The sequence below is a fragment of the Ranitomeya imitator genome, chromosome 2, assembly GCF_032444005.1.
Source record: "Ranitomeya imitator isolate aRanImi1 chromosome 2, aRanImi1.pri, whole genome shotgun sequence".
NCBI lineage: Eukaryota > Metazoa > Chordata > Amphibia > Anura > Dendrobatidae > Ranitomeya > Ranitomeya imitator.
The window spans coordinates 205277540-205293097 of record NC_091283.1 but is presented as its reverse complement, the minus strand read 5'-3'; positions in this window follow the sequence as shown (position 1 = coordinate 205293097).

The window sequence follows — 15558 nt, the reverse complement described above, 5'->3', positions numbered from 1 at the left end:
CAATAATTTCAATTATACATAAGCTTTAAGATACGTTACCCCGCGAGAGTTCATTTCTTCCATTGCATCATGATAATTTGCATTGCTTTTCATCTCTTTGAAGTGACTTGTAAAACTGAAGACGTATATTTAACAGGGAGCTTAATTATAGTTCTCATCCCCAGCTAACAGGACTGTAGGTGGCACACCCCATACGAGGGTGGTTACTCTATTTCCGATGCGTAGCTGAAGCCAATGAGTAAGTGAAGAGCAGACACTAATCTAAGTGTCCCACTGTGAGGACACATAAGGGTACTGGAGACATATGGTGATTTCCTCTGCTTGGTTCTCCACGTTGGTTCTACATGGTTGGCAGTGGTTGACTTCGAGTAGTAGCTGCCATATATTCTCAATGACTGTTATGAAAGCTATGGAGGGGGACTTTTTTCTACCACTGGTTCATGCTGTAATTACACAACTCGCCACATAAGGAGACAAAAGACTCATAACCTCAGAACAATTTAATTGTTTACTGATTTTGAAGACAATGTGGAGACTATACAGAATGTAGAACAAAAGATAAAACCTGAACAAAACCCTAAGGTTTCAGCTATCTTTACACATTGGATAGCTGTGGGCTGAACGATGCGTCGGTCAATCGTTTGGATGACAGCCATCTTAGCAGACACAGGAGACCTCATTTAGCCGAGTTCTCCTGTGTTCTCTATGAGAAAGCTGCTGACTGTGACACGTCAGTCGGCAGGTTATCTTCAGGAGAACCATGCGGTCAACAGTCCGAAACTGGACATGCTCAATCAACGTCTCTCCCAACCAGAAGGGGTACAGAGGCGACAAGAGTTTCAATTTCTGCCTCTGCTCAGTCCGCGGACACCATGACTTCCCTCTATGGTATAAGGCCTCCTATGAGATGAAGGCCATCCTGTAAGTAACGTAGAATAGATTATTGTAGAGTAATTACACCTATAATGTAAGGTGGAATATTCTCAAAGAAACATAGAAGAACACTACTATTCTCATTACATCGCGCCTTGTCTAGTTCTAGTCATCACTTTGCCAAAAAGAACACCTTAAAGCGGTTTCCCATGACTTTGATATTAACTGCCTATCAATAGGATAGATCATGAGTATAAGATTGGTGGGGTCCGACACCCAATCTGATAAAAAGACAGATAGATAAACGTGTATTAGATAGAAGGCAACTCTACCATCTGAAACCACCAGGGAGGGTCTGGCTAAAAATCTTCGATGCCATCATTGCCCCAAATCTCTTGTACAACAGTGAAGTCTGGGGCCCTCACACATACCCAGATGTGATCAGTAAGGGTGATCAATGAGTGGAACAGATGGCCAGGAGAGGTGGTGAGTTCTCCTTCCATGGACGTTTTCAAACAGAGGTTGGACAGACATCTTTCTCCGATGGATTAGTGAATCCTGCATTGAACAGGGGGTTGGACACGATGACCCTGGAGGTCCCTCCCAACTCTGCATTCTCTGATTCTGTGATTATATCACTGGTCAAGGTGGGATTCCAGCCCAACAGAAATATTCCACACATACCCAAGTGATTTGACCAGCATGCACCAACTTTGGGAATGTGTAGAAGAGACCTGGGATCAGATTTCGGCCAAAACATGTTTGACTCTGATCGAGAGCAGACCAGAAGGATTCAGGAAATGCTGAAAGACAAAGGTGGATTTCTAAATTACTGACAAAATAATAAAAAGTTTAATTTTGTCTTTTTAGGAGCAAAAGAGTAAGAATAGTTTCAAGTCAAGGGATAGCCAAGAAGATTGTCTATAAAATTATGGCAGTCTCACATTCGAAGAAGTAGTGGATGGTGAGATATGGGGCCTGAACGTAAAAGGTTCAAAACATTGTTACCCTTTTACTCATCAATGTAGACAGAGATATGGGATAAATAGCTAGATAGATAGATAGATAGATAGATAATACATGATAGATAATAGATAGATGATAGATAGATGATAGATAGATGATAGATAGATGATAGATAGATGATAGATAGATGAAAGATAATTGATGATAGATAATAGATAGATAATAGATGAGATAAATAGATAGATAGATAATACATGATAGATAGATAATAGATAATATAGATAGATAGATAGATAGATAGATAATACATGATAGATAATAGATAGATGATAGATAGATAATAGATAGATGAAAGATAATTGATGATAGATAATAGATAGATAATAGATGAGATAAATAGATAGATAGATAATACATGATAGAAAGATAATAGATAATATAGATAGATAATAGATAGATAGATAGATAATAGATATATAGATAATAGATAGATAATAGATAATAGATGATAGATAATAGATAGATAGATAGATAGATAGATAGATAATACATGATAGATAATAGATAGATGATAGATAATAGATAGATGAAAGATAATTGATGATAGATAATAGATAGATAATAGATGAGATACATAGATAGATAGATAGATAATACATGATAGATAGATAATAGATAATATAGATAGATAATAGATAGATAGATAGATAGATAATAGATATATAGATAATAGATAGATAATAGATAATAGATGATAGATAATAGATAGATAGATAGATAGATAGATAGATAGATAGATAATAGATGATAGATAGATAATAGATAGATAGATAATGTAGATAGATAATAGATAGATAATAGATGATAGATAGATAATTATCTATCTATCATCTATTATCTATCTATTATCTATCTACATTATCTATCTATCTATTATCTATCTATTATCTATCATCTATCTATCTATCTATCATCTATTATAATAGATGATAGATAGATAGATAGATAGATGATAGATAATAGATGATAGATAGATAATAGATAAATAGATAGATAATAGGTAGATATGTGATTTGCATCCAGTATATGTAGAATATATATTATATATCAGTCCATGTCCATGCATTGAGGTGTAGACACAATATTTTGTCCATTCTCTTACTCTTATCATTTACATATTCTCCAGATTCATGTCGGTACAGGATCTATAAGATGAGGCTTTTCCTTCTGACTTCAAAGCCGTCACCGCTCGGTGTGTTCCCGGCCAGCATCTCCTCACTGAGGTGTTCTCTGTCACTCCTCTTTTAAATCAAGAAATATTACATTTCTTGGCAAAGCCGAGAGCCTTTCGTCAGAGCCGCTGGCCGCACATCAAACCTGACTTGCCGACTCGGAATCTATTTTGGATATACAGACGTATTAACCCTTCGTGTCTTTGTGGAATCTCGTCTGATTACTTGTAAATAAATGTTCTGGCTGCTTGGGCATAATTTCCATGTCACCTGTCGCTGTGTCAGGGATCTCCTCCACTCGGGCAGGTGCTCAAAGCAGCCCAGCCGGTCAGTGACTGTCGGTGTCGCTGTTTCGGAGGGATAGTCCATGAGTTCTTACTTCTCCCTTATCTTTCGTTGCGGAAAGTTTATACACTCTCCACCTAGTCTACCTTCACCCCTTCCAGACGGCTAGGCCTATGTGTCCCACAAATGTGGTTTTTCCCTGTTATATCTAAAATGAAAAAAGGAACTTTTCCAAAACTCTTGGTGGAAAAACTCCTATGTGTCTCCATGGTAACAGACTACAAATAAGCCTTGTGTAGTCTGGTTATGGAGTTCTACTTTTTCCATCTGTCCCCTAATTCTTCCTAATCTACTGATTGTTGTAGATGGAAGAATGGATGGATGAAAGGAAGTATGACTGCAGGATTAGACTACACTCATAGTAACAGCTAGTTAGTGGTCGTAACCATGGATACCTAAGATACTGCAATGCCCTGCACATGGGTTAAGTGAATCAGAAGAACTATACTAGATTTCTAATTGGAGGTATTTTCTAATATTAGTATTATTACACCTACTACATATTGGGTAGGATCTTGGAGATCGAAATACCCCTTTAAGGTTTCTTATCTGATACATTACATATCGTAAAAATAACTACTCTCTCACAGAAAAAATATTCCTTATTCCTCATGTTATTATAATTAAAGAGATGAATAATAATTATATTAATAATAATAATAATAATAATATACAATGTAAAAAATAGGTCATTAATTATTTTTCTAGGAAATTAATCAACTATGAATATGTAAATATTTTAAAATATTAAAATAAATAATTTTGCATAAAATATATCATTCATTAATTTACAGTAAATTAAAACACTATGCTTGTGGATGCAAAGGAAGGAACCAAAATGTAGATGCAAATATTTGATTATTTTACTTTATTATAATAACAAGGTGTAACAATACATACACTTATTATTGTAACACAATAATATAATTATAATTATTATGTTTTGCTCTTACATGAAATGCACCATGAGGACATGTCAGTTACCTCATGGTGCTGGCAGGGGGCGCTATGTTCATAGATTATTGGAAGCCTTCGCTTTACACATAAAAAAGGGAGAATCCTGCAGCCTCTGGAGTTCTGGATGTTTTCATTTCATATAATATCAGCAAAGATTAAAATAGTGGAGGGGGAGCGGCGTAATAATAACTGCTACAAGTAGGAGAGATGCAGCCATTACAGGGTCTGGGCTCCACATTGTGTTATGTGAGGACATAGCAGGGCAGGAAAAAGAGCCATTCTGTGGCTGGGGTCAGATTTTGCAGCAACAATAATTTGGTTGATTTCGGAGAAGATTCAGCCAACTAATTTGTGTTACTAGTTGGTAAATTTCACTGGAGTTTCTTTTTTGGAAAGTAATAATAACAACAACTATTAATCACTCCCAAGGGTGATAACAGAGAGCAAACGAGCAAGTCTGTAATTACTCAGCGTAGACACCTCCCTTGTTACTTAATCCACGACAACAGCAATTCTATCTATCTATCTATCTATCTATCTATCTATCGTCCATCTATCTATCTATTTATTATCTACCTATATTATCTATCTATCATCTATTATATATCAATCTTTCTATCATCTATCTATCATCTACTATCTATCTATTATATATCTATCTATCATCTATCTATATTATCTATCTATTATCTATCTATCTATCTATATTATCTATCTATCTATTATCTATCTATTATATATCTATATATCATCTATCTATATTATCTATCTATTATATATCTATCTATTATCTATTATATATCTATCTATCTATCTATCTATCATCTATCTATTTATCTATCTATCTATTACATTGACAGAAATAAGTATTTGATCCCTTGCTGATTTTGTAAGTTTGCCCACTGACAAAGACATGAACAGTCTATAATTTTAAGGGTAGGTTGATTTTAATATTGAGAGATGGAATATCAAAAATAAAATCCAGTAAATCACATTGTATAAATTATATACATTTATTTGAATTTTGCAGAGAGAAATAAGTATTTGATCCCCCACCAACCATTAAGAGTTCTGGCTCCTACAGACCAGTTAGACTCCTAATCAACCTGCATTAAAGACAGCTGTCTTACATAGTCACCTTTATAAAAGACTCCTGTCCACAGACTCAATCAGTCAGACTCTAACCTCTACAACATTTGGAAGACCACAGAGCTTTATAAGGATGTCAGGGACAAGATCATGGACCTGCACAAAGCTGGAATGGGCTACAGAACCATAAGTAAGACGCTGGGTGAGAAGGAGACAACTGTTGGTGCAATAGTAAGAAAATTGAAGAAATATAAAATGACTGTCAATCGACATCGATCTGGGGCACCATGCAATATCTCACCTCGTGGGGTATTCTTGACCATGAGGAAGGTGAGAGGTCAGCCTAAAACTACATGGGGGGAACTTGTTAATAATCTCAAGGCATCTGGGCCACAGTCACCAAGAAAACCATTGGTCACATTACACCGTAAAGGTGTAAAATCCTGCAGTGCCCACAAGGTCCCCCTGCTCAAGAAGGCACATGTGCAGGTCCGTCTGAAGTTTTCCAATGAACCCCTGGATGATTCTGTGAGTGATTGGGAGAAGGTGCTGTGGTCAGATGAGACAAAAATTGAGGTCTTTGGCATTAACTCAACTCGCCGTGTTTGGGGGAAGAGAAATGCTGCTTATGACCTAAAGAACACCATCCTCACTGTCAAGCATGGAGGTGGAAACATTATGGTTTGGGGTTGTTTCTCTGCTAAGGGCACAGGACTACTTCACCGCATCAATGGGAGAATGGATGGAGCCATGTACCGTAAAATCCTGAGGGACAACCTCCTTCCCACCGCCAGAACATTAAAAATGGGTCGTGGCTGGGTCTTCCAGCAAGACAGTAACCCAAAACAAACAGCCAAGGCAACAAAGGAGTGGGTAAAAAAGAAGCACATTAAGGTCATGGAGGGGCCTAGCCAGTGTCCAGACCTTAATCCCATAGAAAACTTATGGAGGGAGTTGCCAATTTACAGCTATCTATCTATTTATCTATCTATCTATCTATCTATCTATCTATCTATCTATCTATCTATCATCTATCTATTATCTATCATCTATCTATTATCTATGTATAATCTATCTATCTATCTATCATTTATCTTTTATCTATCTATCTATCTATCTATCTATCTATCTATCTATCTATCTATCTATTATTATCTATCTATCATCTATCTATTATCTATCTATCTATATCGTCTATTATCTATCTATCTATCTATCTATCTATCTATCTATCTATCTATCTATCTATCTATCTATTATTATCTATCTATCATCTATCTATTATCTATCTATCTATATCGTCTATTATCTATCTATCTATCTATCTATCTATCTATTATCTATCTATCATCTATCTATTATCTTTTTCTATCTATTTATCTATCATCTATCTTTAAATATGATTTATATCTGCATTGTTGTATCTTATACCTACGTACCTTCTCTCTGTATGTTTGTTTTCGCTCTCTCTCATTTTCTCTCTACTAACATATTAATCCACTTATAGTCAAAAATGCAGATATATTTCCACTTAGGGACAGATGACTATTTGGGATAGGACCCAGGATAAATCACCACTTGGACCCCGATGTCTTCTAAATTAATAGGATAAGATAAAAAAAGAAAATCACAGTGATTTTAATTTAGAATGTTATATTCTGTGGCATAGTCACTAATAGTACTAACATCCTAAAAGACTCATGGAAAATCCGTGCATGTTTCAAATAGGACCTAATAGAATAAATACTAAGCATCAGATGCATTATATAGGACTCACATATATAGGATTAATCTCTACCACAATATAAGACCAAATAAAGAAAAAAACATCTGACATCCCAAGTAGTAATATAATAGTGAACAGGCTAAATAGTATTTTTGAGTATCCGCATATTACCGCCATGCCATGGCCACAGAGTAGCGTCATACTATGCCCTATATTACCCCATAAGGGTCTCATATGATGATACTATGGAATGTAAAAAGTAAGGACACCAGGAATTGTGCAAGAAAGCACTGCAATACTGCGGCACATTGCACGGTGTCACCATTGGAGAAGTGCGCGGGGTAACAGAGGACGCTGTATCCTACGCTATCGTCATTCCATGGCGGTAATATGTGGACTCTCTATAGTGATATTATTTAGGATAGTGACGGTAATATAATGTGTAATGTGCGTATCAGTATCATTACAGTCCAAAAAGAAAAAGGAATAACGAGGGCACTCACCAGTCTTCTTATTGTGCAATAATCGCTTACTTTATTAATGTGACATCTAAAAATTCAAGGTCGGGCTACCGATGGAGCCAAAGCTCAGGTGAGCAGGGGGGACCCGTAGAAGCGCAAGCACAGCGCGAAACGGCCGTCGTCTCCACTCCCCCCTGCTCACCTGAGCTTTGGCTCCATCGGTAGCCCGACCTTGAATTTTTAGATGTCACATTAATAAAGTAAGCGATTATTGCACAATAAGAAGACTGGTGAGTGCCCTCGTTATTCCTTTTTCTTTCTGGACTGCATAGTTGGACTTGTTTCATATGCGAGGAGCACCCGAGGTGTGCGATGTGGCAGCAAAGGTTAACCCATTTAAGCACTGAAGTGTGAATTTACCACTTGGCTTGAGATTTTGAAGGCTGTGCCGCCCCATTTACCTTTCCATAGATATTTAGTATCATTACAGTGATGTGCCTCAGAATATAACGCTCTGACTTATTATACTGCGCAGGATTCTTCTTTCATCTTTCCTTATTGAATCAAAATCATGGGGTCAAAGTCATGGAATATATGTGGAATTTCTCTAAGTGAAAATTATGTACAGTGTAACATGGAACAAAAGATAGAATGTAAGGGGAAAAAAAAGAAAACCAAAAGAAATTAAGAAATACAAAGGAAGAAAAAATGAAAAGAAAAAGTGAGAAAGAAAGAAAATAAAAGAGAAGAAAGAAAAAGAAAGAAAAAAGTAAGGACGGAAGAAAGAGAAAAAAAGAGAACGAGAGAATGTAAGAAATATAAAGACAGAAAATAAAGAAAAGTAATGAAAGAGGGAAAGTCAGAAAGAGGAAAAGAGACGAAAGAAAGATACCAATAAGAAATAGGAAAAAAGAGAAAGAAAGCAAGAGAGAAATTATAAAACACAGAATGATAAAGAGCAGAAGAAAAATGATAAGGAGAATGAAAAATGAAGAAAAAGAAAGCATGGCTGGGTGATTAAAGCATCAGTAAAAAGGAAGTAGTAATAAGAAAAAAATAAACAAAAAAAAAGCCAACAAAATCAAGTGGGGAAGAAAGAAACAAAGGGCAGAGAAGAAGAACTAGAATAAGAAGTGTCTAAAAATGGAGGAAGAACAACATGAAAGAACCTCAAATAAATATTTGAGGGAAGTAAAGTTCTATCTCCATTCATTTTCTTTACTATGCTTTTTTGAAGATTTCGGGTCTCCAACATGGGACTTCTCGTGTGAGACTTTTCGATCTCCTTTGACGTCACTCGTCTTGTTCTTCAGTGTGAGTACAGCCATCATATGGACCGTATGGCAATGTCACACCTTCCCGTCCCAACATGCCAGAATTAGGACTGAATGGGCCCATGTTATGGGTTTGTACAGCATTTTTCCAGAAACAGTGCCCCTTTTTTCCATAGGTTGTGTCGGGTACTGCAGCTCATTTTTGCTTCTATGAGCTGAGTCGCACTAGCAGCCGCTGACGATGGACGAGAGCCGCACTGCTTCTGGATCAGGGCCATTTGTGATAGTCCGAGTTGATTTTTACTACGAGGGTCATATTCTGATCAGCAGCGAGATGCTTCAAACTGAGCAGGATGATTGAAATTCTTCTCACCCAGATCAAATCTAAACCCTCTTCCCTTTTTCTCATTAATCTCATCTTACTACCGAAGTCTCATACACTAATTTATTCGAAGTCTCATATACTAAATTATTTATAGGAGAAATCTTCTTTTGCACCCGGTAAGTAACCATTATATCTTTCCTGGTTTATGATGATTAATTTAATCTAATTTTTACATTAATTCAGCAAAAATACGCAGCTAAGCAGGACAAATGACGTCCCGAAATAGTAACGTTCCCCCCAATTCCTACATATCAAAATACCTTGCTGGATTCCCATTAATAATTGAACGCACATTTGCTAAATATTCTCATCCTGTACAAATGAGATGACCTGCAGGATTTCCATAATTTGGACGGAGAGCTTGAATTTATTTCCCAGTGCTGTACGATAAGGTCCATGATAGGAACTAGGTCAAATTGGTGAGATCGGTTGGAAAAAGTCCTCTACATAAGCATTTTTAGTCTGAAGGTTTTTTTGGGGGGGATCGACATCAGCCTAGTGCAAGTAAAAGTATGAATTGAAGTATGGACGCTCCATTAGAAGCTTCTGCCCCTTCTTCTTGCTCAGTGACGCAGATCTGTTGGTCGGACGCCCATCAATTAATCGATAAATAAAACCCTTTAAATGGATTGTCCATCTTGGGGATAATTTTTGGTCTTTACTTAAGTGCATGTATTTGAGTCTAAAAATTATTTTTGCAATTGGGTTTCATTGAAAATCTTGCGCCGTTTGACTTTTACAGGCTCTTCAGTTCCCAGCACATTGACCTTTGATGTGGTCTGTGGTCATAAATCGAGAAGATCAGAAAAAGACAGATAAAAGAGAAGTACAAACTCCTTGATAGATCGTCACAGTTCAGCCGGTAATGGACAGTGCGACACGGCGACGTTAGAAGGCAACATTTTTAATAAAGCCCAATTGCCCAAAATTATACTTAACCCCAATCACATGTGCTTAATTAAAAAATGGATTGTCTGTAATGGTGGACAATCCCTTTAAGATGAGATGGGGGTCTTTCCCAAGCTGCCCTTCTTTTAAAGAGTGCCAAACTACGCAGAAAACATAGATTTTCAATTTCAAAAATTCTCAAGTCATTTTTGCGATGCCAAGAATTCAGTTTGGACGCAGATCTGATATCAGTTCCTGCTGTGTTTTACCAATTTAAAGGGGTTGTCTCATTTTATTAAATTTGAACAATTGCAACGAGTTTGAAGAAAAACAGCAACTTTGCAATATATTTCTCTTTCAAAATCTATTCTGTTCTCAAGAAGAGAGGGATTTGTAGTTCTATTCTATACTACTTATTGCCAAGGCTTCCGAGGCAACATGGTGACCGGTGTACCAGGCAAGGAGCGTAGTACTACTAACAAGAGCTTTGCTATACAGCTTGTAAGAGCTGCTCTGAAGCTTGTGCGATTTCTAGGCCAGCTTCAATCCCCCAGTGATACTCTGATGCTGCAGATACAAAAGTACCTCCACTTCCTGCACTGGAGAGTGAAGAGTTCAGGCCAGAGGCTCAACCATGCCATTGGACTGAACTCTGAATCATCAAGTGCACCACCCCATAGCAAGCAGGAAGCCAGGAGAAGAGAAGTGGTGGAAAGCAGGAAAGCTGGGAAGCAGAGGAAAGCAGGAAACCGAGATGTAGAGAAGTAGTGGAAAGCAGGAAACTGGAAGGAAGGAAAGTGGTGGAAAGCAGGAAGCTTAGAGTCAGATAAGCAGAGGAAAGCTGGAAACTGGTAAGCAGGGAAGTGGTGGAAAGCAGGAAACAAGGAGGAAGGGAAGTGGTGGAAAGCAGGAAGCTTGGAGGCAGGGAAGTGGTGGAAAGCAGGAAACTAGGAGGAAGGAAAATGGTGGAAAGCAGGAAACTAGGAGGAAGGAAAGTGGTGGAAAGCAGGAAACTAGGAGGAAGGAAAGTGGTGGAAAGTAGAAAACTAGGAGGAAGGAAAGTGGTGGAAAGCAGGATACTAGGAGAAAGGAAAGTGGTGGAAATCAGGAAGCTTAGAGTCAGATAAGCAGAGGAAAGCTGTAAACTGGTAAGCAGGGAAGTGGTGGAAAGCAGGAAACTAGGAGGAAGGGAAGTGGTGGAAAGCAGGAAGCTTGTAGGCAGAGAAGTGGTGGAAAGCAGGAAACTAGGAGGAAGGAAAGTGGTGGAAAGCAGGAAGCTTAGAGTCAGATAAGCAGAGGAAAGCCATAAACTGGTAAGCAGGGAAGTGGTGGAAAGCAGAAAACTAGGAGGAAGGAAAGTGGTGGAAAGCAGGAAGCTTGGAGGCAGAGAAGTGGTGGAAAGCAGGAAGCTTAGAGTCAGATAAGCAGAGGAAAGCTGGAAACTGGTAAGCAGGGAAGTGGTGGAAAGCAGGAAACTAGGAGGAAGGGAAGTGGTGGAAAGCAGGAAGCTTGGAGGCAGAGAAGTGGTAAAAAGCTGGAAACTGGGTGGCAGAGAAGTGGTGGAAACAGGAAACTAGGAGGAAGGGAAGTTGTAACAAGCATGGTAGCTAGGTGGTACCAAGCAGGGAAGCAGTACATTCCTAAAGATAGAACTTGCGAAAAACTTTTTGATTTGGGAGTATCCAACATCTGATTTTGGTGAAGATTGGTAGATGTGATCAAGTAAACCAATTTCAAACAAATTACTTCCAATTTTTTATATATAAATATAAAAACTATAGCAATAATGTTTTCCCCTGGAACCAGATATTGTGTTAAAAGGATTCTGTGAAATCCTGTGAATTGTATAACGAATGAAAATGATTTGTAAGTCTAAACTGTAAATATTTTTTTCCTAAAAAATTACAATATGTTTTATTAAAAACCATTGAACCATCAAAGGAATTGTAGTATTTAGTGCAATTCTTGTTTTTAACACTTCATGCTGTTTTATTTTTTATTTTAGTGTATTAACAGTATTCAAGAAGCTCATTGGCTCCCCCAATTGCAGCTTACATGCAGCTTCATGTAAACAGCTTATCTTCTAACTGTATTTCAGAAAAACAGAGCTATAATTATATATTAAGAAATCAACCAATAAAAAGTTGGATTTAAAAAAAATAAAATATGTTTCTGAATGTGAACATATGCTATGATGACCGCATACTAAAACCAGTATATGAATAAGACTTTGTTTATGTCCTGGCTTAGATCATGATTGATGGGTATGTTCTTATGACGTTATGATGATAATGACACTATGATGTGTCCAAATACAAAAAGATTATGACGGATTATGCGTGGAGGAAATTTTTCAGGAGTACTGAGCAGGTAACTGTGAATCCAGCACTAGGATGCAATAAAAACTTCCTAGAAAGCTTTAACAGTGATCTGTGTGTGTTTGAGTCTTTCTGTGCTCTTCAATCTGCTCTTCTCATCTCCAGAGATTTCAACAAACAACTGTATTTTGATCACTCAGTGATCTGTGAGTCTACTTTGAGATGGATTTCAGCTGAATTTTTGTTTGTATGGTGAGTTCTTAAGGCAGGTGGAGGAGAAGTGGCTCATATGAGGAGACAGAAGAATTTTTCTCTGATAGGATAGTACAAAGTTTCTTATTTTTGCTTGGACTATTGATTTATATAAAGTTTATTGATGATTTAATATCCCTTTAAGACCTCAAATATCCTGATCATTTAGAAGCTATACTTATTATGTTATTTTGGACATTAAATATGGATCCTTAATAGTAAAGATCACAAAGCCTGGATCACCTAAGGATAATCATAATGACAATATTTTTTTATCTTAACTTTACATTTTGTATTTGCTTTTGTCCATCAAGACGTAATGTGTGGTTAAGAAGTTCCCTCTGAGGCAGATAGCAGGGAGGGGACCTATTATCCACAGCTAATTTCACTTGCATGGATTTTGTAATATCATCGCTGCACTTTCAGTGAGGAAATTTGGCAGCAAATGCCTTTTTTTTTTGCTGAGTGCACTTGATTAAGTAACATAAATATGGGAAGAGCAATTGTTTTTATTCATTAAGACTCTTCTGTCCTCAAAACAAAATGGCAAAAACCAATATAAAATAATAAAAATAATACGCCGACTGAGAGAATCAAGTTTCCAGATCATTTTTAGCCTAAAAAAAATCAAATTACAGCTTTTTTTCACAATTTATTGTCCTTTCAGCAATTGCACATGTACATTAGCAGCAATAGACTGACTCTGACCCTATATTTTGTGTTAAAGTGTCTAATGAGCATGTGTAAAAGTTATTATGAAGGAAGGGGGAGGAGGTGAACTGTGACACCCATTGTGATTGGTGGATCCTGTTATATCAGCTATGTATAGGTGTTATCAGTCATAGTAATCCTACCTCTGATGATAAGGAGCCTGCTGAAAACTCCTCTAAAGGAAATATCAGTAAAAAAATTTGATTTTTAATACAAATTGAAATATGAAAAAAAGTCCAAAATTTTAAAAAAGATACATTAACGCAAAAACGTTATGTAAAAATTGGTAATTTAATTTCCCAATGATACCTTCTCTTTAAAGTGGATATTTCGCCAGAGTTATCATCATAAACTGCATAGAAAACAAAATAAAATGTACAATGCAATGTGAACATACCCCCTAAAAATTTGAGCTGGACTTCGTGACCATGGCGTTTTAATTCACCAGTTGGATTGTTCTCCATTCACACCAATAAAGCTCAAGTTTTTTGACTTCCGTCAAAATGGACCTTTTCCTTTTTGCACTCGGGAGAGTTTCGAGATAACACGGCCTGCTCGCTTTAGCCAGCGAGCGGCCTAAGGAGTCGATCCATTCCATAATTAAAGGTACCGTTACACTAAACGATTTACCAATGATCACGACCAGCGATACGACCTGGCCGTGATCGTTGGTAAGTCGTTGTGTGGTCGCTGGGGAGCTATCACACAGACAGCTCTCTCCAGCGACCAACGATGCCGAAGTCCCCGGGTAACCAGGGTAAACATCAGGTTACTAAGTCCCGGGCCGTGCTTAGTAACCCGATATTTACCCTGGTTACCATTGTAAAAGTTAAAAAAAAAACACTACATACTTACATTCCGATGTCTGTCACGTCCCCCGGCGTCAGCTTCCCTGCACTGTGTAAGCGCCGGCCGTAAAGCAGAGCGGTGACGTCACCACTGTGCTCTGCTTTACGGCCGGCCGGCGCTGACACAGTCAGTGCGGGAATCTGACGCCGGGGGACGTGGCAGGAATGTAAGTATGCAGTGTTTTTTTTTTTAACTTTTACAATGGTAACCAGGGTAAATATCGGGTTACTAAGCGCGGCCCTGCGCTTAGTAACCCGATATTTACCCTGGTTACCAGTGAACACATCGCTGGATCGGCGTCACACACGCCGATTCAGCGATGACAGCGGGTGATCAGCGACCAAAATAAGGTCCTGATCATTCCCAGCGACCAACGATCTCCCAGCAGGGGCCTGATCGTTGGTCGCTGTCACGCATAATGATTTCGTTAACGATATCGTTGCTACGTCACAAAAAGCACAAAATCGTTATGTGTGAAGGTACCTTAAACAGCAGCGATCAGAGCTAGCTCTGATCGCTGCTGTTTAACCCCTATAACCTATATATATATACACACACACCTAGATCAGACTTTTATCAATGCATCGTTATTGATTTTATTCATTTTTTATTTCCAACTAGGAAAAAGGTTGACTGAAACTTTTCTTTAAGCATATATAAAATAAAACATAAAATAAAAAAGTTTTAAAGACAGTAAAAAAAATCACAGCATAAAATAAAGTTTAAAAAAGTGAAATAAAATGAAAATTATATAGATATAAAATTTTCATTTTATTTTACTTTCTTTAAAACTTTTTTTATTTTATGTTTTATTCTATATATACTTTATATATATATTCTATATATACTTTTCCGAGCTAAAAATAAAGACATTAAAAAATAAATGAAATCAATAACGATGCATCGATAAAAGTCTAATCGTATCAAAATATTAATTTGTTAGCCCGCATAAAGAAAAAAATTGAAAGGCCAAAAATTGATTTTTCGATCGCCACACGTAGGACAAAAAGTGCAATAAAACTGGATGAAAATATGATATCTTTCTCAAAAAGGGCAATTGGAGGTTCTGTAATATTTGCAATTCTCCACGAAATAAATTTTAGAGAAAAATTGGGTTAATTCGAATTTTGGAAGACTCGATCATCTCTGATGACTTATGAATGGCATGATGGCTACTATCCAAGCGTGCCATGATCCCATACGTTGTCTAACCTCATTAATCTGCAGGGTCT